Genomic DNA, 26805 nt, shown 5'->3' on the forward strand with positions numbered 1-26805 from the left:
CAGAGGCCACCTGTGAAATAGTAACAAAACCCTGAGAGCACAAATGTATGGCATCCCTGGATGTTGTTATATGCTCAGCCAGGCAGCATATGATTCTGCCATCAGCTAGGAAAAGCATATTTGCTACCCAGATGATATTCTTATTTTTTCAATAGCTAGATTTGATGGAAATAAATATATACAAATTAATGTTATATTATAACTGTTTTAACACTGTACGTAATAATTCCAGTGCATAAACAGCAATTTCTTTTGTGTTTGAAGAAAATGTAGCTCAGGCCATGGGGAAAATACTGTAAGCCTTTCATCTCATAGTTATGTTACTGGAGGAATAGGTTACTGGAGTACTGAGGAATGTCACTTCCTGCCATTTCATAAATGATTTAGAGACTGCAGAAAATCAGTGATCAGCTAATAATATTGTCAAGTGAAAAGCTGGTTTTCTTGAACCTTCCTATGTTGGATCAGCTTGCCAGTGCCCCAGAGATAATGAGATCTTTGTGGCTGATCAGTCTGTCAGTGTCCCATCGTGGGATCTCCAAGGAACAGCTAACCATATTGGTGGCCAGTTCAACTGACTTGTTCAGAGACATGCGCCAGCATCTCATCAGAAGCAAGTTGTTTGTTTCAGTTTAGGAAGAGAGTTCCCCTGTTGGAGTCAGAGGCACAGAGTGTGTGCCCTTGTCTTTGATACCTGGCTCTGACATCCAAGAAAGCACTGAATTTCATAAAACACCATGAAAACAACTGTTAAATAGAAAAACTAGGAGTGCAAGTGTCTAAATTAGATAGTTTTCTTAAGTCACTGGGTGAAAAAGTTAAAATCTAAGGTTTAAGCTAGTTTAGAGAACAAAAGATGGAGGACTTAGGGGGTTGTCTCTTTTCCTTCTTCTTTCTTCTTCATCTTCTTCTTCTAGAGGTTTTTGGGTAGTAGTAAGTGATTGGATAGAGAATGCCGCAGTGCAGCACACAGGTGTTGGGTCATTGGGTCACTAAAAAAAATAATTTACTTGGCATTTGTTAATTGGATAAATGGACATATAAAAGACCTTGAAAAAGTTCTTTATTAACCATTTTTCACCTTTTTATCTTAGTGCACGTAGCTCCTTGTACCTTGTATACATGTAATGTGGATAAAAGGAGAATAAACAACCAAGTCCGAACAAGAGAAAACTGCCTCTCTCTAATCAATATCAGTCCAAGGGGGAAAAAGAACCCAGCCACAAGTGTCCCATCAGGACAATCCTCTTCCTGGATCTCTCCACTCCTAGCTGAGTATGTTATCACTGCCAGGAACTGCTAGCACCCTATAAGGATGGAATAATACATTTCATTAATAAATACACTGACAATACAAAATTGTTCTATCTTGAGATAATCATTTAGTGTTCACAGAGTAAGGTTCTTAACCAATAGGCATCTCTATGGAGGACAATACAGATTCAGGCTGTTTACCGATTCCTGAAGTTATCATGGAGTCTTCCCTAATTTCTCCCCACCCTTACCTCACTTTTATACTATTTCTTTATATTTGCGTGGGGCTTGACTGACTAGTCATACATACCCTCATTACAGACTGGCGTAAAATTCTCTGGTTTCACTCTTAAAGCTGTAGTCAATGAAATATAGAGAGCAAGGTCAGTGAGGGGCTGTCGTACCTTGGAGGCAGGTAACTTTGGATTTAACTCCACAGATTCAGGTGTGCATTGATATTGCAATGAGATTACAGTGAAGCAAGTTAATCCAAGGACAGTCATTTTGCCACAGTTGCTGGTTCAACAGCAAGACATGTCCCATGTGCCTTGGCTGATGGCTGCTATGCAATTTATTGGCTACATGGTACCATCAGTTTTACATCCCTGGAGAGATGTAGCAGAACCTGGCCATAGTGTTTCAATTCGACTCCACCCTCCATTTATTTCCTCTTAGCACTTGCTTAAGGTTGCAGTCTGGCTGGAGGTGGGAGAAATCATTGTTGAAGAGATTTTCTGCATGCCAACCGCATTCTATCCAGGAAATAGCAGCTGCATTTTACTATAATTTCTGTACTCTTATAACTTTTGTTAGAATGTAAATTTAACTTCCCAGTTTTCTCTAATTTTACCCCCAATCATCTTCACACAGGTCTTGCATTTCTACAAATCTATAGATCATGTAAGAAAAATCTATATTAAATAAGTCTCTAACAGGAGGCCTCACAAGGAATGAGATCTCCTGCAAAGTTAAAATCTTATGTCACCTTGAAATCTTGGAGTAAATTGGTCATGGCCTGATTTTGACTAAGTCTGCAATATCATATGTATTTGTGCTGCACCAGCTTGAGACAAGCCAGATGACAATGATATCTATTACTAAAAACCCTATAGTTTGTAGGGATGAAAATTTATTGATAGTATCTCTTAAGAAAGTGGAAAGGGCAGTTATAAATTTGTAACTATTCCAGATACAGGCAAAATCTTTAAGTGGTTGAGTTTAAACAAAAAGTTTGGAAATACTACACTGAGATTGCAAGCTAAAATATTTTCTCTCTTCTATAATGAAAAAGATGAAGATCTAGATCTAGACCTAGACAGATACAGTTAGGATAAACTGAACTGGAATACCTTGTTCAGCTTGTGTTTAGACACATCCACATCCACATCCTCACTTAAAGTCAGTAAAAAATTCCAGAAAAATCTGCCAACTTGTGGCTTGTGGTCCTCTGACTTGGCTTTGTTGCATACTGTTCGACATCCTACGGAACAAGGTACATTTGCAGAAAATCAGTTCAATTTCTCTTCAAGACTTTGCTCATTTGTTGTAGTTGTTACACAACCCTAGCTTTGTCCCTTTTTATGACTTAGTTATGCATCAAGGTCATAACAATAAATTTATGCCATGGTAAGCTTCATTTCCTGCTTCCATGTTGTCAAGTACAAGAAGGTCATTACGGAAGGAAATGAAACATGGGTGAAAGCAGAATCTCATTCTTCATTACAGTGTTACAAAGATGTTATTTTTCATTATTATTTTCCCTATGCAACACTTTTAAATTTAAGCAGTTCTGCTTGATGGCTACAGTGAAAAGATTCAAGATGGCAGCTTGAAGAAGAAGTCCCTATGTCATACACCCTCACAACAAATTTGTGTTTGCTTTTTGTTTTTCACTGGTTTTCTTTGAAGTAAAGCAAAATTATTCAGACTGAAAGTGCCAGTTTCTTTTCACATGGAATATGAAATTCAGAAATGCAGAGTAGGTCCTGTCAAGAAAGCTCAGATCTTAAAACTACTCTAGACAAGTTTGCAGAGGTATGAAAATCTCTCTTCTGTAAAATTGTTAGATTACGTGTTATAGTGTGACTGCAAAATGTTGAAGCTCTTCATATGTTGCCCCCTGCCTATATCAAGGGACATTTAGAAGGGCATTACACAGTTTTTCTGAATTCATTGTTTATCCTTGGGTGAATTTGATTTGAGGAAATTGTCTGAGAGTAAAATCTAGCCATCCCTGACCTTCCAAGTAAGTGTGTCTTTGTTCTAAACTTAAATCCTAATTAAACAAGACTTGTAACAAAAGCACAGCTTGTAGAACCTACAAATGAGGGGGGGGGGGGAAGAAGAAATCCTTCTAAATAACCTATGAGAAGGCTGATTCAAGGCAGATTATAAAGAGAGTTATGGGGTCTCATTTCCTTATCTGCTTATACACATTTTGCATCACTGCTATTGCACCTTATCAACACTAGACTAAACCTGATGTAAATAATTAAGAACCAAGATTAAATTGCTTCAAGATGCTATGGATAATAGGTGCCAAAGTGATGTACTTATAGTCATCCACCACAAAATGAAGGAGGGAGTTAATTTTAAGGGTTTAGCTGTGAGAGGAGCTCTGTATGTGTGGGCACACAAACATCTGCCTACACACTTCAAAATGCAAACAGAAAAAGAAGCAGCTTCAGAAAAGAGTACTTAGGGTGGGGACTGGTGGATGTTGCCTAGGGGAGTCCTGTAACCAGCTGTGACACTGCTCTGTAACAGGTTTGTTCTGGAGGTATCATGTCAGCCCAGGCTGCAGCAAAGGGAAAGATGCTGATGCCCACAGACCAGGGAGGGAGGGAATCTGCCTTTAACTCCTGTCGTGAGTAAGAACTCTGCATGCCAGCAGTAGGCACCCTGTGGGCTGTGCCCCATGCAAGAAGAGGACACAGCTGTAGCTAAATTTCTTAAAAAATATATAAGGTTAAATGTTATTAGGGAGAGAAAGATGAATGCAGGAGGCTGATTTGCAGTATTTATGAAGTACTCATAATGACATCAGAGAGTGAAGGCAGCTGCAGATTCTGTGTCCTCAGTCAGGTAGTGTGACAAAGCTGTTCCTCCGAGTGCCATTTTCCATGGATCATTATGGTAGGCTAGACTAGATAGAAATCCCAAGAAGCCATGGCTAATACCTGAGTTCAGTTATGATGAGAAAGAAAAGTAGACCAAGACTTTGATCCAAGGTGGAGACTGCTGAAGAAAAAATTGTGGAAAAAGACAGAAATCTTTGAACAGCTCTTGGACATTCTATTAACTTAAAAGAAAAAAACAAGGACATTAACTCTTGTGAAAGGAGATAGTAGTAGTCCTTTAGGAACACTGGACTAAGTGTGTATAGCTTTTGCCTTTTGTTTGCAGGTAATTGTCAATCAATGTAAAGAGCTGAAAAATCAAGTATTGCTGATGCAGGACAGATTAAACTTCATGACTGAGACCATTGCAGTCAACAGGGGAAAAAGAAGCAGCTCTACAGAGGCACTGCTATTTTTTCCCAGATAACCCAGAGGTCATTCTTTTTACCTCTTCTGAATGGTGAAGGCAGGATGCTTGCACAAGGGGCTAAACAAGCAAAGTCTTCTCATGTCCATCTTTCCATTTTAATTTCTCATTTTCCAGAAGAGATGCAAATGTGCTTTGCAGGAAAACTGAAAATGCAAAAATGTTTGCATTTGACTCTTGGAAAAAACCCTTTAAAAGAATATAAGAAATACCATGAGACTAGGAAAATGAGAGAAGAGAAGAGAAAGTGAGGATGTGGAGAAACACCTTATATTGAGACTTTTTATTAAGAGTCATGTGAAAACACTTTTCCTGTAGACAAAATGCTTCAATCATCAGACCCACCAAACTCTTTTTGACCACTGTGTTTTACCAGCTTTGGATAATGCTTCAGGAATATCAATACAGGTGATGTTATCAGAATTAGATAAACCCTTCCAAACACCTCTAGCATTATTGCAACAAGTGTAGATTAAGAATGGGGCTACAAGCAAGGATTTAGGCAGCAGGGTTTGCACACTCTTTCTCCAGCCTTTACTCATCTATTCTGGCAGTCTGATCTGCAGCAATCAGAGCAACTCAGGCTTATTAACCTTCAACTGGTGTCCATCTCCACTGATCAGAAGGATGGGCAGTCTTTTGCCCTTTCTGTGTTAAAGCTACTGACAGAAAGCTGCTCCTGCATCTCTCAGTTTCTACCTGCTGTCATAGAAAAATATCATAAAGGAAACAGACACTTTTACTTTCTGCCTCATACTTGGGGGAAGAGAGGATATTCTCTCTGCTGTTTTTTATCTTAAGAAAACATTTCCCCTGTCTCTCTACATGTGAAAATTGGACCTTTTTATTCACTACTGTATGTAGAAATGTAATATTTCTGTTTGCAATTCCAATTTCACAGTTGAGCAGGATCTGCAGAGACAGAGAATTCTAATAAAATTGCAGAAACATTTAATGCAATGACTGGCAGATGGGGAAAGAGTTTGTGGCAGCTCCATTTTTCTGATTATGTTAACAAAACATGGCATGTGCTTTCTAATACATAGACAACTATTCCATTTACACTTTGAATGTGATGACTGAAACTCATCAGGTGACTTTTTTGAGAACATGTTTATCACCTGACTGATCTAATAATACAGAAGTAGTGATTTTTCTTCCCTCAAATTAATGTTCCAGATTTGAAGTTTAATGAAGTTACATGAGGGAATTTCAAAAATTGTCTAAGTGCAACAATGCAATTTCAGTAAATTATTTATGCATACTTGATTCAGCAATTAGAAGACAGCAGCCTATAGTGATCCACACTAGGAAGCTGTTTAAGTACAGATAGGTTCAGTGCACTAATGAGGTAGGGGGATAGTACTAATAGAAAAGATGGAGAATCTCTGCGAAGTCAACTACATGAAGTAATGTATAAAGTTTTCAAAATTTGTTCCAAACTGTTGTTTAATAGGAAACTAGTCTGAAAGTCTGAACATCTGCATAAAATCTGCTTAGCTAACATCTCTTATAAACAAGTCCCAGATCAAATATTCCAAGTTCTTCCAATTCTTGAACATGGGCATCTCAAATGTCACCCATCTAACGTGTCAGGTGCTCATTTATCATGTTTTCAGATTTGCTGGAAATGGAAATATATATATATCATATCCTGTTCTGTTTCCAAAAAAAAAATTACATCTTTTAAGACAAGATTATAATTATTAAGTTGGGAAAACTATCAAATATCATTGAGTGAGGACCTGCAGAATGCACTGAAAGTCAGGCTACACTGGATCAGGCAAATACAGACATCAGAGAGAACATATGCATGTTGTTTTTGTTTGTTTTGCTTTGTGGTTTTTTCCTTTGCCTTCTCCAGCTGAATCAAAGCTAATTTTTAATGCATGTTTAGAAACCAAGTGAAAATTACTTCAGCTGACTTTAGCTGACCCCAATGAGTCTCAATTATTTAAGGTTGCAAGGGAATTATCACATGATTTGCCATGTGATTTATTCCTATAAATTATGGTGAGGTCTCCAAATGACTGAAAATGTGAAGATAGTCCTTGAGGCACAGTTTAATTGGTGGTGCTGAAAGTCTGTGCTACAATCCCTCTCATTTATAATCTCATCCTTTCTCCCTCTCATTCCCAAATAACATCACTGCAGCTGTGGTGAATCTGCCTAAAGTCTAGGAGCATTATGTTCTATTTCTAATTAGTGGCCTTTTAATAATAATACAGAGGAGTTAGGGGAAATTACCTCACCTTTTATTCAACCTGGCCCTATCCTAGACTTACATATCAGACTTCTGTTTCTAGTACTACTTCTACATCTTGCATGAAGAGCATTTGAAACTATATTCCTGTTACCAAGGAAATGCCTTACTGAAAACAGGTTGTGAAACACCACAGACCATTAATGCAATCAAAATAAAAGCAGGAATCATCATCAGTGATTCACAGGCCCTCATCACTTTCCCAGACAGGACTTTTTCAACACACCCCCTCTCCCTTGGCTTGCGAGCAGGGCCATGCTGGAGTCACAGAGCAGTGAGATATATCTTCTGATACCATCCTTAATCCTCCCTGCCTTTTTCTTTCCCAGTGTGACACTGTCAGGCAACTCTTCATTTCTCTTCTGTAATCATGGCTCTTCTCACTTTCCATGTCTGTCTCCCCTTATTATGAATCAGTCCTGCTGTCCTCCCAACCACCACAGTGCAGCAGCCAGGGCTGGCTCCTGTGACATTTTGGTTCCTCACTGAGCACAGATCAAGTTGATGCACTCTTTGTTTTTCCTGGCTTCCACATGTTATCCAGAAAAGTAGCTATCTAAAGACTCCACCTTCTAATTCAACAAATCTGCTCCCTGTAGAGGAAATTTAGGGGTGTGTTTCAGCAATTTATGCCAGCAGCTGAGGAGGTCAGGTAGCAGTGCTGGCATTAACTGGCAGCAAAATAGGCTTGAAAAGGAAAAAAGCCAATCCTGACTGATGTGGAATCTGTATAGCCAGTTTTAAAGCTAAAACACCCTTCCCTGGGAGTTCCTTTGTACAGGAATTAGCATGGCTTGGGTGTTTGTACATGCCAAGCAGGCTCAAATGGCAGAAGGTGCACCCCAGGCTGCCTAGAGTCAGAGGGGAGCAGTGTCCCCTCCTTCAGGGTCTGCGCTGAGCACGAACACAACTGAGATCTCCTGCTGGGCTGTGGAGTCCTGTCACTGCACTCAGCTGTGCACATTTTTCCAGTCCCATTGATCACATGATGACAAGGGAGGAAAGTCAGAGAGATTTATGCTGGTGGATTTTCTGTGAATATGGGGAATATATGCCTACTAGCAGTCAGAAGAAAGCCAGGAAATCTTTTGGCTTGGGAACAGAATGACTCTGAGAGAAAGCACTGATGAAGGAAGGATGCGGTACCAGGGATGCTGCCTCTAGAGTCACTTTCCAGATTAGAAAAAACTGACTTTTAAAACTGACAAAGCCTGCCTTTAAACTGACATCCAAGGCTTGTAGATATGAAAAAATGTTTAGAGCAGACTGTGAAGTGATATTGCAGGTTTTCACTGTGCACTGTAAAACAATGAGCTAAATACCAGCAGCACAACAACTCTGGGAAATGTTGCAGCTCACACATAGACTAGGAAATATAATTTTTTTTCTTTCTGGGGGAGGGAGGTTTCCACAATATCCTTCCATAAGAAAAAAAGAAAAAAAAGGAAGTAGTATGCATCCATGCTAAACATGAACAGTTTTTTCACTGAGAGCAAATTTGCAAATTTCTTTGTGTTTTAAATTGATGAAAATAGGTTACAATGTATGATATAAAATTATATAGGGTTACCATGCATAGGAGAAATTGCGTAATACATTATCTAGTCTTTAAAACATTGCAACTTGATTTTATAGGGATTCCAGAGAGAAAAAGCTCAATGAAAACAAAATAAAGAGTACTTTCTGCTGCAAACATTTATTTTCGCCTTTTTTGTGTACTGTTTTTCTTTCTACTTATGCTTTTGGTTTAGTTTTTTTCATCATGGGGGTATTGTTTTTTTTTGTTTTGGTTTTGGTTTTGGTTTTTTTACTTTTATAGGATTAGCAAGACTAGAAATATCACAGGATTTTGAGTTTATGAAATTTTCATTGTTCTCAGGTGGACAGTTCAGATATCTCCCAGCTCTTCTTAAATTGGACTGAACTAGACCTTTTGAACTCACCCGATAATTATGCATGAAATTATTCAACTACCTCCTAGTTTCAAAGACATTTTGAGCTATGGACTGCCCTGTTAATGATTTCCCCATCCTTTCCAAGGTAAGACTGAAGTAAGAATACTCTTTCTTGATTGATATTCTTCTTAGGCGTTTACCTTCTTCCTAGACAATCTGTGCTTCTTATCAGCCTTGCATAAAGGTCTTGATAATCAAGGCTTCTGACCATACCCATTTAAATGTAGCACTTCTCTAGCATTTACCCTGAGTCAGTGTATAAAGATGAGTTTTCTCCACCTCAGAAATATTTTATGGGTTTTCTAAAAGGGAGAAGGAATACGATTTTGAAATGTATTGTTTTCATCTTATGCAAAGTTCACCCTGACAGTCGGCTGGTAAGGATCAAAGTTTCATATGGCATGTTGAAAGGTCAAAGCGTGTATTAAATTGTGCACTGGAAAATCAAAGCTTTGTAATTTACAGGCAACAGCTCAGAAATTCATACTTGAGGAGCAGGGTCAAAAGAAATCTCTTATCCCTCTTAATTCACTTGGCAGCACAGTTCCTTTCCGTGTCATAGCAGTGCCTCCTGCTGCTGCTGCCATGCAGGTCTCTTGATGTTTCTCCTAAAGATTTCGGGGCATGTAAGGTTCTGTGCTCTCAGCCTGCCTCCTGCTATGGCACACCTGTTTCTGGACTTGAGAAAAAAGTACTTTTGGAAATATTTGACAGAAATTTTTCTGTATCTCACTATCCTCTTGGTAACAAGGATAAAACATTGTCCATACCATGAAACTTGTAAGGATTTGTGTTTGCAAATAAACTTCTGCAATTTTAGAGATGTCTTAGTGAAAAAACTCAATTATATACTTACTTTATCCATGTTTACAATAAGTACACCATAAACAACAGAAGCTCTAAATTTAAAAAATTATTTCAGTAACACTGGTTTGCTTCAAAAATATCTTCCAGCTTAATTGTAAAAATTTGAGAGAATAATGGGTTATTCAACCTTGATGACACAGAAGCATCCCATTGCTTTGGTTACAACCTAGGCATGAGTATGGATTTAGTTAAATTGTTCTATATCCCATATGAATAGGTTTGATTTATAACTGATTTATATGGATTTGCCTCAGTTCAATTATTGAATTAACTGGATCCATAAAGGATTTGTATTACTTTTCACTACATCAATTAAAAATATAACCTGAATTAAACCTGTGCAACATGCTTTTGTAGACAAGCCCTAGGATAGGAAAATTAACTTTTATCCTACTTGGGGCTTTGGTCTCAGCTCACTTTCACATACTCTTCTGTCCATGAAGGATAATTTCAAAAAAATTGTGGAGTTATAGCGTAAGAGCTCAAAACCAGTCTATTATCCAGATGATATCTCTTCTACTCTTGTTGTTAGTGCTAAATGTAGTGCTTATTAATGCAAAGCTTTAGTGATGACCTGGTTAGGGACACTGAGGGAGTGGACATGCATTGTCTTCCTTAGTCACCCTGAGAAATGAAGAAGTGCTTCGTCATGAGGCTGTTATCTTGCATCCCTGCTCTGTCCCTAGCTAGTTCATACTTTTGTGCCATTGGAGTTCCATTCCTATCCTGTCACAATATGGAGATATCCACAAGCTCTTGATACTCCTGGCAGAGTGTAAACTATTGGAAACAAACCAGAGGAAAGCTGTAAAAACAGGAGTGGAAAACTGAAACAGAGCAGGCCTAGATTAGACGTAAGGAGCATGGCAGAGTGCATTTACTATTCAAGTTCTTGCATAGTCATGCTACAAAATTTCAAGGTGCTTCACTGGATACAATAGGAAAAACTCTTAGTGATTTTAGACACAGCAGTATCATTTTAAATTTAATGTCCTACATGTTCATCCTCACAATGTTCATTGAAATTAATATACCTTTTTTGAATATTAAATAAATTCTGAAACAAATTCTTGCCCACCAAGGATTTCAGCGTTGCCACTAACCAACTTAACTGAGAGGACAATGAGGAAAATCTCTTTATCTCTGAGCTGTGGAGAGCCCCCAGGAAAAGTGTATAGCTTAGACCGAGTTAGGCAGAAGGGAGCTGTGAATGCAAAGTCTGATCAATTTATTATACTACTAAGCTTACATGGTTCCCATATTTATCCTGCTCCTGTAGGAAGAATGTGCTTTGAGTGCAACACTGTAAGACTTGTAGTCACCCTTGCTGTTTTGGTGTCACAGAGAGAAGCCAAGCACAACATGGATGCTCAGATTTGAGCACCACCCCTTATCCCTCCTCAACTAGATTTGAAAGCTACTGAAGTGAAAGGCAAGCCTGCATGCTGCTATCTGTACACTGCCTGCCTATAGTTAAGCAAAGATTTATGCCACTGAGGTTGTCCAATACCACAGCATTTCCAGCTAACCCTCATTCACAAAAACATTGCAAATTTCTTTCAGGATGAATAGAAGGAGGCACATCCCCAAAAGCTATGTAGTAATACCAAGAATATTCTCCAGTAACAGACAGAAATTATGGAGCAGAGGATGGAAGGGATTTCTGTATGTAGCAGTCATTTTGAAAATAATTTCAGGGTGCATTCTTCTCAGTGATCTCTGCTTAAACAAGCTCAGGAGCCACAGGATTTAGCTCAGAGGTGAAGTTAATAACTATTCCTCAAGATATTGTTCCAGACTACAGTGCCTATCAATTAAGAAAAGGAAATAAGCTTCTATTTTCTCTAGTGAATGAAATGAGGGACTGAAGCAACCGTTTTTATTGCTTTACTTATATGAATATCAACATAAGGAAGTTGAAGTGAAGACAATTATCTCTTCATTTTCAATCACCAAATGTACAATGTCTCTGGGTTTTAACATCTGACTCAATCCTATTTCACTATTGCAAACATGAACTAAATACCAATTGATTTTTAAAATGAATGTGCTACAATTCAACAATAGCTGCAGGGCAGTGAATCACATGCTTGTGACTGTCTCTATAGTGGCTGAATCCCTACGAAGAGGATATCAGTTCTAATAAAGCACAGCTGATCCAGGCTTTGTGTTGATATCTCTGTGCATCCCAAACTCACCCTCATCATATCTGAATTCCCATGGTGGAAAAAGACTGCAGTTTAGCAGCAAGACAGGTTGTCTGTTTTGATGAACTGATAGATGAGATCTGTGTAAAAAAGCATGATAGTATTAAAGCTGCAGATCAGAGCAGGAAGATCCTCAAGTCTTCCTAAAGGAGCTCACCATCTTTTGGGATAGAAAAAAACTTTCCAAACTTACATTTTACCACTAATAAGCCAAAAAACTTTGCATTCCTCATGCCAGAAAAGGCTTTCAGAACAGTAAGAGTGGACCTTAAATTATAGGCTTTTTGCTGCATCTCAGCACAGCATGTCCATGTGCAATTTCTTCTCAGCAGCCCTCTGTCACTTCCTTTAAAATAACAGTCTGGAGCTGTTCTGTGAAATTGTTCAACCTTTCAGAAATGTGATGGTAGAGACAGCTGCTTCTCCTCTGTCCTGTGTGAACCTGCCCCACTCTGCCTCTCCCCATTTCAATAAGCACTGCAGGACCAAGCCTCCCACAATTTCACTGGAGTTGGCCTTAAGTCATTTGCATGCAACATGAAATAAATCAGATGGGGAAGACTTTATAGCTGCATTTTCTGTTTCTTTTCCAAAGGAACCAGAAAGAAGAGGTACTGTGTTTCTTTTGATGGACAAAATTCACTTCTGAATTAACCAAAATTATTTCCCTTGTGACAGGACTCAATTTAGCCCAAAACTTACTTTCTTCTTACTTTGCATTCAATCAGATGTGTTATGACTTAACACTTGCATATAGAAATGAATTATACCTGCTTGACTTTTTTGTAAATTCACATACTCCACACAAATATATAGAAAAGAAACCTTACGTTCATTTCTGTGCTGCGTGTGGCTCTTTAGCTCCACTGTCTGGTGGTGATTTAAAATTTTATAATGACAAGTAAAATCATTTATTTTCTGATCTAAGTAAGATGTCAGTGTTATGCTTCACAAGACAAGGGTATTTAAGGTGTCTGGGTGGTATAGCTGGCTGTCAGTTATGATAGATGAAAAACACATATTGATGTTAAATGCTTCTTTGCTCTTGAATTAAGCATGTCCAACATTTTACTTGTTATATTAATTGGAAATTAACTCAAGTTATAGAACTCAAATCTATTACTTCCAGGGCTTTGTGTATTATGAATCAAAATCCTGGATTGTTCCATTTAAAGAGAGGAACATTCAGAAACTTAAGAGATGCCTTTTAAATATTTCCTTGGCCTGTCTTTCCTTTTTTGTTCTTCAGAGAATTATCAGGAGCTCATAAATAAACAATTTACGAGAAATTAATTCTATTCCTTTTTCCATCCCCCTATTGTTTAACATCTTTTGATGAGGGTTTGATACTTTTTTAATGTTTGCTCCAAGAAAGCTTCAGTATATATTCTGGAGGTGGTGAGACGCAGCAGAAGAAAGAAAGGTTTTAACTTTCTTCTTTAGATCTGGTACTCAAGATATCATGGTGAGAACCCTGGTACACACGGTTAGTCAGGTGGGCAGACAGAAATGGACTGAGTAAGCAGACAGCCAAGTGTCCTGAGAAATATATTTTCTTTCAAACCAGCACTGCTGACTTTGAAAGAAGTACTAGGCAGCTACACAGTCTTTACTGTAGAAAAGATGAAGTACATTCAAAGCCAATGCCTGCCCTGCTGCCTTTCTTCTATCAGAGGATCTGATGAAAAGGCAGAGTCTGAGTTTGATTCACATGCACCCAGTATAACAGCTTCAACCTATAGACATGGCAAAAACATCACCTGCCTTCTTGCAGCACTTGCCAGTGGAGTCTTTGAGCTGTGCGGAGAACGTCTGCATTTCTTGAGCCAAGACCTCAATTGATTTGAAATCTGGGGAATTTAGGGTAACATTTTTTTAATGTTTTCTACAAAGAAATTAAATAGCAAATATACAAGGCATGTGGTACCATCTCTTGTAACTTTGTCCACCCCTACTCCCATACCATATTACCTGTCACTTTGCTCTTTTGTTACACCAGGTCTAAATACATTAGAGTGCCACAGCTGAATAATGAGCATGTCTTCCTATACCTGTTTATTTGCTACAGTTCAATAAAAGGGGAAATATTATTCTCGGGGAAAACTAGAGGAACTAAATTAAATGTGATAGAGAGCTCACCACAGAATTAAAATTGTTACAAAAAAGTCCTCTTGTATTTTCATAGGCAATCTTCCTGGAATTAGGTGTAGTAAGATAAATACAAGGATTTATTTATTTATTTATTTATTTTAATTGAGAGCAAAAAGATTCAACAGGAGCATTTCTCAAAACCAGTCTTATCTAGAAGAACTTACATGGGGATAGTATTTATTTTATTTCTTAATAGAATATTCTTAGAAAAGTAGACACATTTTTAAATAAGCATTTCAATCTGACATGTTGTAGCTATAGGTAGGATTATTCACACACTATTTAATTATATTTTCACAAAATAATTCCATTATTCAATGAATAACTGCAGGTTTGATCCAATCTGTAGAATAATTCCTCACCCTTCACATTTGACAGTTAGTTTTAACTGTGGGGTTTGGTGTGGAATGTGGGATCTTATGTGCAACATGTCCAGCCTCTCATTACTGCATTTATTGAATGTCGTGGTCTCCAGTTCTCAAACCCTGCTACTATCAAACACCATTCTCTTTTTTAGGCCAACGGTTGCCTACCAATAAGAGATAGGTTTGATTTTTCAGATCAAGATATCAGATTCAGCCTACAGGTTCTTCTCCTTCATTCTGCCACATTCCTACACTTCTCCCCACATCTGGGGCACCTGTGACTGTTCAGGCTATCTCTGTGTGCCCATGCTCCATGCTCACCTGGAAGATGCTGCTGTGCCCCCAGCATTGGGCTATGTTTTCATCCTTCTGCTGAGGAAGGCGTACACAAAGTAGCTGTTGCTCCTGCCTCTCCTGCTTCTCTTCCAGACTTCGCTCCTCATCCTTCAGCTCTAAAGTTCAAAGAGGAGGACTATGCAAACACACCCTGACAAGTGTTCTTGAATTTATTTCTCTGACAGATCAGGAGATATTCTTCTTACCCTTCATTTTTTTCCAAACAAAAGCACAAACAAGCAAGGAAACCTGAAGACATTTATTTATTCCCATAAAAATAATGTGTTGAGAACAGCATTTACAGGTCATTTTTTTGGGCTACCTTCTAATCTCAGCCTGAAGTTAGGACTCCAAGGGTTAAACTGGGGATGAGTTTCAACCTTGTAGTCTGTTCTGTTCGTAGGTCATTTTAAAATGTCAGCACTCATACTGCTAAGTTATTAAATCTGATCTTAAACAGTCTAGTGCCTCTCAGTTTTAAAGTGGGCCTTTCAGTTCACCTACAAAATATGCATTTTTTTCCTGACAGATGAATAATAAGCACACAGGAAAAATAGCTTTTATAACTGACTGGTTGAACTTGAAAGTGTATGTTTTGTATGCATAAAAATGTACATGGGCCGGCAGTGTCAAAGCCTTAAAAGGAAAGATCATTTATATTTTCTGCTAAATGCAGCTATGCTGCTAAATTGCCTGTGATCCTAGAGAGCAAATCTTGCCAGAATAATCTATGTTTTCCTATTCAGTGGTAAAAGTCAGGTTCCCTTGAACACAGTCTTCATACAGCACTCCCATCTCCATTACCTGACATGCAGTTTTGCAAATATTAGAGCACTTTTTCAAACTTTTTGTTGCCTCACAAAGCACTACTTGAATCTGTGTAAAATGCAAGGAAAATAAAAGGCAAACTGAAAGGATATGCAAACCAGGAAATATTCTAACTATGCGGGCCATGTCAAACAGCATCAGACACACAGAAATTAAGACTTATTATATAAGCAAGTTTTATCACATTCCTATTAGGTTATTTTGAAAGTTGTTAGGCTGAACTACTGTGTGGAAGATGTGATCTGTTACCTGATTACAGCCTCAGCTTTCTTTTCAAGTACCTTTATAAGGCAACTTTATTTGAAATAGGGCAAGGAGTACTCTAGCCCTGTATGAACAAATGATACCAGTGGAGGATCATAGATAGAAAATCATATCAAATAAATTTTACTGTCTGATGGTTGCCTGCTGGCTGCCTAATTTTTACTTTTCAACAAGAATGGTTGGGATTTAGTCCACAATATTTGAAGGCAAATGTCCACCACTCCAAAGCTACTTTGCCAGATGTTCAGTCTTAGGAAAGATGCTGAAATTGTTATGAGTACAAGAACAAATTCCTCTTTCATCCTGTAGGCTATCAAGGCTAATGTTAAGCCAATACCATGCAGCACCAAGTCAAACTTTTGGCACCAAGTCATAATCTTTATCCTGTAATTTAATAATAAGTTTAGGCCATCTTCTCAGCAGGAAAACATCTATTCCTTTGATTTACAGACCAGGATATTAAGAACATAGCTCCATGATATACTAGCATTGGTTGCAAAATTACTCCAGTGTTTAAAACAATGTTTTGCTGGCTAATTTTTTCTTAATTTGGAACATTTTATTGATCAGCTTTATGGAGTACCCCTAAATAACAGTTTTACTATTAGAATGAGGGGTAGAAAAGCAAGACATTGATGCCACAGGGAAAGAATGACTGGGTAGGAGCAGAAAAAACTGAAAACATCTTCCTCACAGTAGGAAACATCTATTTTGGACCAGATTCACAATTCATGTTTACTGAATTTCCATCTTGTTCTGAAAGTTGTTATTCAAAACCAGTCAAAACCAAATGCTATTACAAGTTTATTTGATGGACTGGAAAGAAGATGGATTTCACTGACAGGTACATGATGAATGAACTTGGTAAAAGAAAATTAAAATAACAAAGTCCAATATATTGCTTACTTCTCAGAAGATAGATGCTCGTAGTCATTCATATTCCAGATTCATAGGCAGCAAATATCCTTAACTATTTAAATGAATTTTTGTTTATTTTAAGCTTTCAAGCAAGTCATGTGTTAAAAAGTGACCTAAACATTAGATTTAGATAAAAATTTTTACAATACCCAAGGATTCACCTGCACAGGAAAAAATCCTGCTTAGTTAAACAAAGGACTGCTTCATTTTTATTTTATCTGTACTTATGAGATTTTCTAAGTCACAAAGTTTTTAACAAAGCTAGAATCTGTTATTTCAAAATTCTAACTTATAATATAAATGCAAATTACATCACAATCAGAGGAATGAATTCATCACAAACAGAGTCTTTATGGAAAACATTGAAGAACACTGCAGATAAAGGAAGAAAATCTCATTATGCCACTTTGAGAGTGTGTGATTGTAATAGTTCTTGACATCAACCAGCTATAGATCTTACAGAAAACCACACAGGGAGTAAACACAGAATCTCTCATCAGAAATAAATTGATACTTAAAACTCTTGCAAGAAGCACTCAGAAAAAGTGTTCTGAAGATGCTGTTTGAGAAGTTGTGGAGAGGAGCCCGCAGGGTTCTAAGGTCAGGGACCAGACAGGGGACATGTTTTCATATCATCTGTTTTCCTGTCAATATTAGAGCCACTGCAGGTAGACCCTCAGCCTTCTGCCTCCAGTGTAGTTGTTCTGCCAAACATTTTTCTCTTTTCCTCTCTTCTTCACACAGAGGAAGAGCCAAAATAATACAGAGGAGAGATTACACAGTCCCAGAACAACAGGAGAGGTTTTGTACCCTGACACACATATACTCTTCCTGGGACCAAAACCATGACCTGAGAGGCCAAAAGAGGCTTCTCCTGTCCCATACATGTTACAGATGAGCCCACCATGCCTCAGTGGGTCACCTCACAGAGACAGAATGTGACCAGAGCACAAGTTGCATGAGCTGTGCCTGACTTTCCTCTCAAAGTAATTCTCCCATTCAAGAGAAGGAGAGAACATTTCAGATGCAAAACTTGGTGAGGTAAAAGAGCAAATCACAGAGATCAGGAGTCCTCCATGTCTAACAGGAGTATGCAAGATATTGGAGATTTCAGTTTTGAGGTATCATGTCATCAGAAGGATCATGGTTAGGGGTGCTGGAGAAGCCCAGTTTGATGTTTCATTTGATGTCAGAATTAGTTTGAGTTTTGTTTTATTTTTAATTTTGTTCTTCTTTACAGATTTTTTGAGTTGCTTTCTCTTAAAGGAAAACAAATTGACTGCTGGAAATATTTGTATTTAATGAATAGATAAAACTCTAAACTAAGAAAATATCTATGCTCCTGCCTGGGTTATAGATAACTCCTTCATCTCTTAAAAAAGGTGTGACCTTACACAGCTAACATTTTCTTCAATATGTCTGCTTGTGTCCCAAAACCAAGGAGATAACATCTGATCTGTTCTTCCTGTTTTCTCCTCACACTGTAGTAATCTACCCCCATTGCTGAGTGGTTCAGGCTGTCTGTGTGTTAGAGTATGCTCCGGACATTTGTCACTGTCCACAGCATTTTCTTTGAGTATCTTCAGATTTCCAGACCACAAACATATTCATCAACTGTTGTGGAATATATGATAGTCATTATATGATGTGTAATAATGTTAAAAATGGAAAGCTTTGGCCATTGTCTACCCAGCAGTACAGGGGATAAAAATTAAAGCTCTGGTTTATTATCTGCCATTTTCCTCCACTGAGGACTGTCTTGTACAATATATTTGAAAGAGTCCAAAAATTATAAAAAAAAAATAAATTAAAAGAAGCTATAGAAAGCCACCAAAACAACTGTGCTAAGGCATACATAAACATCAAGTAAAAATTAAAATTGGTCAATATTACATTGAATACCTGGAATTAAAAAAATTCTCAAGCTTCTGCCAAAAATTATTAGCTCCTAAATAAATATTGTTGGGGTGTATTTAAAGACACCATTTGCAATTCACATCTGATTTACTTTCTAATTAAACAGTGCTCAGAAAAGTAGTAATAATGAAATGCAAAATTCATCTGCTACTAATACTCAGATACAATGTCTTCACATTTCCTACTTGTATCCAGAGCCTTTATGAAATCCTGAGCCCCCAACAGTGTTTCTCATATTATATTCAATTTGGTTGAAGTAGAGGTTGAAGGAATGTGAGGAATTAGCGTGTGTGAAACCAGAACGTTGATTTAAAGGAATCTTGTGAAATTATTTTAGAAAATTTGATTCATTGTTTAGAATAGACAAAGTTCATGAGTAAAGGAAGCTCTATTAAAAAGGTTTACCTGAAGAGCTATGCAGTAAATTTCTAAAATAGAAAATATCTCTTTAAATGCCATATATACCTGCCAGAAACCCACTCTTAAAGCACTTCTCCAGACTTTATCCAGATGAAACTGCACACAGCATGCAGGATAAAAGTACAGTGTTCATTTTAGGAACAGAGCCTCAGGAAGTTGAAACATACGACCTTGCAGGGATTTGAATGTGCTTTGTAGCAGTTTTATCATCCCCAGGGTCTTTACACACCAGTTGGTAAAAGTTCAATAGAACTTGGTTCTTATTTATACTAATCACATAGCATAAATGTTAATAATTAAAAAGGTTGATATTTTAAGCTCAGATCTCTCTTCTGATTTGCAGTGCATATATTAAACAAATACACTGAACAGAGAGAACAAAACAGACACTTAAAAAGTGTTTGGATACATTTTTTGAATAAAATCTATTATTCCTTTTTTATAGGATCTGTGGAATACTTGTATAGGAATTATTAACTACTTGCATAGCTTTCTTTATTCTCACAAAACTATTTCTAGAAAGGGTCATGGGTATAAATGTGAACGTATTTATATCACATTTATGCAACTGATTTGAAAACACTATGTGGGCTTGTGGAAAAAGGCAGCCAACATCTGTGACCAATATCCTTTAGCAGCCAAGAAGTTTATTCAACTGCTTAAATAAACCACTGAATTAGTTTCAAGACATAGGTAAGAAGGAAGTCAGTTCAGAGATTAAATTATTTTGAAAACAACTAGAATTCTGGTTGGATTCACCTGTGTTTGCATCTTTTCATATTCACAATGCTTTGGAGGTAATCTAGGTAGGAAAGTCAAGCACTTATTTCATCCTGCTGGGAGGCAGGGACCTTGTTCATCCAGTCAGGTGAAGAGCAGCTAAAGTATTTGATGACAAGTCAGGCTCAGATTTGGAAATTCATTGGGAAACTGTCTTATTTCATTATTGTCCTTTAAATTCCCATGTGATATTAGCTGGATATTTTCAGGCACAAATATATTCCCCAAACCAGGTCAAGGACACTGCTGAGAGAACCTAGGATTTGGCAAGTTCTGTTTGACCAGCTCTGCAGATTCAAACAAATCCAAGTCTGTTCATGAATAATCTGCAAATACAGAAGGAAGCTAAATTTGTCAAACAAATTCTTAACTCTACAGTGTTTGCCCAAAGCTACTCCATTGTTCCAAATGCCCATTGGAACATGTCTCAGCTGGTGTGCTTTATGTAGTCACTATAGGAAAAAAATCCATACTGCGAATAATTGAGGTGCTATGAACTTCAGAGTAAAGAAGCTCACTCCAAGCTTCTGTGCGTGCATGCATGGATTTGACTCTGGTAAAATGCTGGTGCTTCTGCAGTCAACAACCTTTATACAATAGGAACAGTTTAACTTGAACAAAGGAAAGCCACTCTGAAACAAAGAGATCTCAGACCCTGTGGCTCAGCAAGCCCAGGACCGTTCCCTTACGTCTGACCCACAGACCCAAAGGCCAGTCAGCCAAGCCAAGCAGACCCTCTCCATATCCCAATATGTGCTGCTATGTCTCACATGTGTGTGAGTGTGCATTCAAAGTCAACCATGTTTCAACTGGCTTCTCTTAAGGTACTGTCTTATGATGGAAAGCAAGTATCCATCAGCCTATATCTGTCAGCTGAGGAGAGACACAGACCACAGGCATCTTTATGTTGGTCCCTACAGTGACTGAAACACAATATATGACACTCAGTATTCTTGTTTCTTTGGGGGTTTTTTTTCATTTTTCTCATGCTTGACAGTCAGTAGGAAAACTAATATTTTTATTATTTACCACTATGGAGTTTTCCAATACAACAGAGCTGCAATTTTAAGTTGGAAATGTATTGCTTCAACTTTCGCAGTGAGTATATAATCCATCTCTTCTTTTTCTTACTTTGTTTCTTCTCATTTAGATAGGATGTGACTCTAATTTGGGGTGCTTTCCTTGCCTTCTGCGATGCCTGGATAATGTCTTTAATTTGTGTATTAAACTGATCTAGTTAATTGATTATAGCATACTCTCAAGGCCTCACTAAAGCTTTCATGGACTTCTTACATAGTACTTAGAATAACTGTTCAACTGGCAGAAAGAAAGTCTTATCTTTAACTATTGAAAAACTACACAAAATGTCATAAGACACAAGCAAACTTTTCCCTTCTGGTTTTCAGTTACTGATTAAGCCTTGTTTTCTATTTCTTTTTCTTTTTTTTTCTTTTTTTTTTTTTTTCCCTCTGAGAAATGGTTAGTGATGAAAGCTTTTCACTGCAAATCAAAGGTATCCATCCTGTTTTCTGTAAAAATTGTGGTAGTGGCAAATCTACAAATGCTTTGCCTGAATCTGTTCTTTGGAAGAATTACAGCTTGGCCCAATGTATGTGTTTGAACTCCATAATATATTTTATCTACTGCATGACACTAAAAACAATTACAGGAAGAAGTTTAGTCTAGTGCTAAAGCACACTAGACCCCTCCTTTCTCTGGCTTGGCTCTGCCATTGAGGTTTCAAAAGTAATTTACAATTTTGGAGGCATTCATTGTTTAAAACCTAAAAGGCCCCTGTGTTTGGAAAGCAGAATATAAAATCCACATGAAGTTAAAGATTTTAAATTTTAAGGCTGCTCTAAAGCTCCTTCAAAGCACTGCCACTGATTTCAGCAATCTTTGTGTCATTTTCTCAGGCCGTTACTTTTGTGCCTATCAGTTGGTAGCAGAAGACAGATGAAACAAATGCTTTGGACAGGCAGCACAGTTAAGTGGAGCTACAGGTCAGAAAATTTATGTTCTGACCCTGCATCTGCCACCAATGTGAGCCCTGACAAATCTCTACATCCCTCTCCATCTTAGAGGTAAAATGGGATGATACTTACCCACCTTCTAAGGCACTGCACTCTGTGCTCCACCAGCACTAATCATTCTATGACTAGGAGGCTCAATTATTTGAAATACTTTGAGATGTAAGATGGTCTGAAAGAATGAAGTGTTATCATTAATAATAATAATGAAAGAGCAAAAAAAATAATTTCCAGTAAATTAACACAGAACCACAAATCAGTTCCGATCTTGTGGGTTTTAAGCATAGCATTTCTTCCCAAGGGCTACAGTATGATCTTTCCCCCTTCATTCATTTCAACCAACAGTTAGGTTCAGATTGCTTTTTAAATATTTAATAACTGCTTGGGACATTTTATTTTATGGTGATTCCACATCATGCATCCCTGGGCTTCTTAATTCAGCACCAGATTTTAGAACAAACAAAGCCAGTTAACTCCTCTGTGTGTAGTTCAGACAACCAACCCTCCCTGCAGTTTCCGGAAGGTCAAGTGAAACATCCAAAGGAGATTTTTTTCATTTTTCACACCCTTCTTTCCACCCACCATCAAATCAAGCAAAGCTTCCCTTAATCATTATCAGGGAGACAAAAAGTTATAGTGCAGAGCAATGGACTGGAATTTCACACTCCATTTGCACAATAACTCTGAGGGCTGCTAATGTGCTGTTTGCTTTTTAGCAGGCATCTCTGCAGTCATCACTGAAATGCATTTTGGCGCTGCTCCCAGGGCAACTTAACTATTTATGACAGCTTGTCTTGAAGTGCCTACATGAACATTAGGATGTCCATGGCAATCTGCAAATTGACCCATCCACATGGCATTTGAGATCAGATGGAAAGAGCTTTAATAATGTAATGAAAGTTAGGGTAGACATCATTTTTAATTTATCTTTTTTACTTTCTCTCTGATTTTTCATCCCATCTTTTGGCCAGGATATGTCAAATTATTAAATCCTCCCATATTAACAGATGCTAATGATCTCTCTCTCACTTGGACTGTCTTTTATTACACATTCAGTCAGACAATAAAGGGGAAATATAAACCCTCACCCTATGTAAACCATTTTCCTCCAGAGAGTGAAGCTGCTCCACCAGACCCAGCTGTTTGCTTATTGTCCAAGTTGAATGATGCATGAGTAATTTAAAAGGCAGACATTCTTCCCGACAGCTTTCATTTTCATGCTGCTCCAAAGTTCAGAGGTGGCTTTTATTCTTCAACCTTTTTTTCAGCTTTTTATTCTCTCCTAGAAGTGGAGCTGCCTAATAAAACAACATTTTCAGGCACACCTAATAACAGAGAAGAAAAAAGCCCATTCAACTGAGATCCAACTTCAGCCTCCAGCAGGAGTGAGGAGTTATGTCTGGAAGGTTCACTGGGATGAGAGAGGTCACAGCTCCTAACTCTGCTGATGATTTATTCACGGGGCAGCTGGAGTTAAGCTGCCTCACCTCATCAGGCCATCCTTTCTCTCTTAAGGATTGATGTGTATCAGGAGCTGTAAGAGAGGCAATTTGCTACAGGAAGTTAGAGCAGAGGAAGATAGAGAAAAGAATGAGTTACTTCCCATTTATTCACCTTTGTTTCCCTTAACCTGGTTTGATTATAAATATTTTTCTGTAGGTAATGGCTTTAAATACATAGCTGTGTAGTGCACATTGGAATTTACCCCGTGATCCATCTCCTGAGGTGATAATTATCTTCCTCTCTCTCCCCCACAGGGTTAACGATATTCTCACATCTCTCTTTGCTAGGACCTTTCCTTCCATGGATACCAGTCGCCTTTTCCCTCCAATTCTCAATCTGATTAGCATAATTAAATTACGTTAGAGTCACTGATCCCAGCTTGCTCTCTGAAGTTTGTCGTTTTTGTTCTAATGAAAAGAAGTTTGTGTATTGCAAAATTGTCCATTTTTCTTGTTATCAGCAGATTCTAACAAAATGCAGTCTCTAGTAATAGTCCTTTTTTTATAATCATAAACCACAAACACACATTTAAGTCTGTATATATATGTTTTTTGGTCCATGGTCCATAAACCATCCAGCAAAATGTGACCTCAGCTTCTGTAAGACCTTCATGTCCAGCAGTGCTGCAAAAATGTTCATAACCTGAGAAATACAGAGGCCTTCAGTAATAAAGGGAATTTTATTAGATCCCTTTACAACAACCCCCTGTATATTTCAAGGTGTAGTTAAGGTGTAGGTCTGTGAAAGCAAAGTAGAAGAGCAGTGTGCTCTGAGAAGGTTCCTGTCTAGACAAGTTGCCTTGACTCATTCTGCCACTGCTGTTGTTGGTGCCACTCCACCATTGCTAACATCACCTGCAGCACGAATGGCCTTCATGTGACTGAGAAATGTTTGGTTTAGGGAGTGCTGTGGTTAAAATGCTGACCCTAAGTCTGATCTAGTTCTTCTCTTGTTCTTGTGACAACAAATCATGCACCAGTAATCACAGGGGCTGGAAGAATTCAAGGAAAGGGGTTGCAGTGTGGTCAAGGACAAACACTACTGCAGAGTAGCATGGTAGTTTGCTGTGCATGACTTAAAAAAAACAGCCAGAAAGCTGACTTTATGGTAACAAAAATGATAACCAAGAAAAAAAAATTCATTGGTTTTGCTCTTTGGAAAGAAACAATTAAATTTTATTTGCTGTGGAAAGCTTAATTTATTCCTGATTGTATGTGCACTACAGAAGACTAAGTAATACACAGTTCCCTGTGCCTGAAGAAAGATGGCAGAAATTCACAGAAAAAATCTCAGCTATGGTGGCTGAGGTGTCAGGAGACTTGGGAGGGCAGAGCCCCTTGCTGCCACCCTCCACTGGGTAGGAACAGCTCTCATCAGCACTTTACTGCTTTGTACAACTAAAGATGCTCTTAAACAACTGCTAAAAACAGTGGCCCTGTTCTTTGAACAGTAAAATATCAGTCTCTTCAGCCTTGTCTTAAAATGGGCTATAAGCTATGACCATTAATTTGACACATATTTCCTGCATAAAGTGTCTTTTTGTAAAGTCTCACTGTATTCAAAATCCTAGAAAAAGACACGTTTGAAATGCAGTATTGGTCTGAAGAATATCATCCTGGAAAGGTTTTGTTGGGTGTTTTTTTTTATTTTGCTTCAGTTTTATTTGGTTTTGCTTGCTTGTTTGTTTAAAGACAGATGGACAAAGAACAAGAAACAGAGTTAAGAAAAAGAAATTGTTGTTGCCTTAATCTCAGACTTTCAACAAGAGGCAACGTTTCCTGTGATTTAGTATGGTGGATGCAATTGTATCTTCTCAGAGAGAGTGTAGATTACAAAACCTTCCTTCCTTGTGGCTGCAGACATTAGTCAGCCCCAGCTTACTCGAGACAGCAGCAGGGTTTCAGTCCACAACTGTAATAATTCACAAAATAAAATGTTTGTTGGTTTTGGGTTTTTTTTCCCAAAGACCTGATCTAGTGTCAGTAGTCTCAGCAATAAAGCTCTCATTGCCTAAGGAGTGGTGTATGAAACAACAGCTACAAGGAATTCATCCCATTCCTGTCTTCCTGGACTGACAAAGATGAGATCTAATGTGTCTGAACAGCATTCTTGAACTTAGCAATGTGAGTTGTAGTGGCTAGTCAATTTGCTTTGGTTGCTTTCAGTCCATTCTAAAGGGAAGTGTGGCCTGATGGATTTTATTTGAATTAGTTTTGGGTTCTTTACTACTGAGTCTTTGCTGCTCGAGAGAAATCACTCCAGCAAGCCAGCTGGGAGCTATCAGCTCAGGGCCTAGTCTTTCATATAATGTCTAAAGTTCCAGAGAAGATAAAGGTAAAATTAAAAATAAGGAAGATTGTTTCTCACATCTGAATAGAGTTTTAGTTGCAACGTTTACATCTCCATCACATGAAGAACCACTTTCATTGGAGAGTTTGGAGCCTGTCAGCTGGTACATCATTAAGACAACTCATAGAACATCTCTTGGAAGACAAGGCAAACTGGTCTGTGTTCACTATCTCTATGATTCTCATGGCTTTATAGACCTCAAGTCATCTCTTTTCCAGGCTCAAAGGAGCCCTGGACTCATGGTCACTCATTATGTGAAAACCAATCCCAACCTTTTTCTGAATCTTTTCTAATTCTGTTATATCCTCTTTAAGATAATCAGAACAGGGCTGTACATCACACAACTGCAGCATAAATTTCTTGAATGGTATAATGTTGCTCCCTATTTTGTTCACTCACTTGGCCCTAACAACTAGAATATATTTAAGACTGTTGCTCAGCACTGCCATAGTTTTCCTAAAACTTCTTCTTCTTATTCTTATTGTGAGTGAAATATCTCAATCTTGCACGATCACAATATGCTTAAAGCCCATCATTTTGTATAAATCAATATCAACCATATAAATAGTTAATTTTATGTTATGAAAGGAACCATATAAATGAGAAACTTTGTTATCTCTCTGAAGCATATCCATAGCTTCAGCTCAAACATGTTTCAGCATGCTCTCATATTTTGATCTATTATTTGAAGGTCATTCTCATGAGATGGAAAGTATATGTATGTGTAAATAAATAATAAATAAATACTTTAATTTTTTTAAGCTCATGTAGCATTCATGGAGAATAAGGGCTGACAGTTCTGGGTGAAGATAAAGAGTACTACTTACAGAATGGAAGTAGAGCAAACCTTTC

The 26805-nt window shown here is 37.9% G+C and overlaps 1 long non-coding RNA gene across 9 annotated transcripts in view; it reads left to right on the plus strand.

Annotated features, from left to right (window-relative positions):
• The window catches only part of LOC111930134 (uncharacterized), a 142379-nt gene that overhangs the window by 70146 nt on the left and 45428 nt on the right, over positions 1 to 26805 (plus strand). For 2 of the 9 annotated variants that reach the window (XR_015287789.1, XR_002865042.2), the window contains exon 3: positions 8943 to 9103. The exons of the other annotated variants lie outside the window; for them this stretch is intronic. This is a non-coding gene — a long non-coding RNA (uncharacterized LOC111930134). The remainder of the gene's footprint in view (positions 1 to 8942; positions 9104 to 26805) is intronic. 9 annotated transcript variants of the gene reach the window in all.

This window comes from Cyanistes caeruleus, chromosome 6, assembly GCF_971803275.1.
Source record: "Cyanistes caeruleus chromosome 6, bCyaCae1.hap1.1, whole genome shotgun sequence".
Lineage (NCBI taxonomy): Eukaryota > Metazoa > Chordata > Aves > Passeriformes > Paridae > Cyanistes > Cyanistes caeruleus.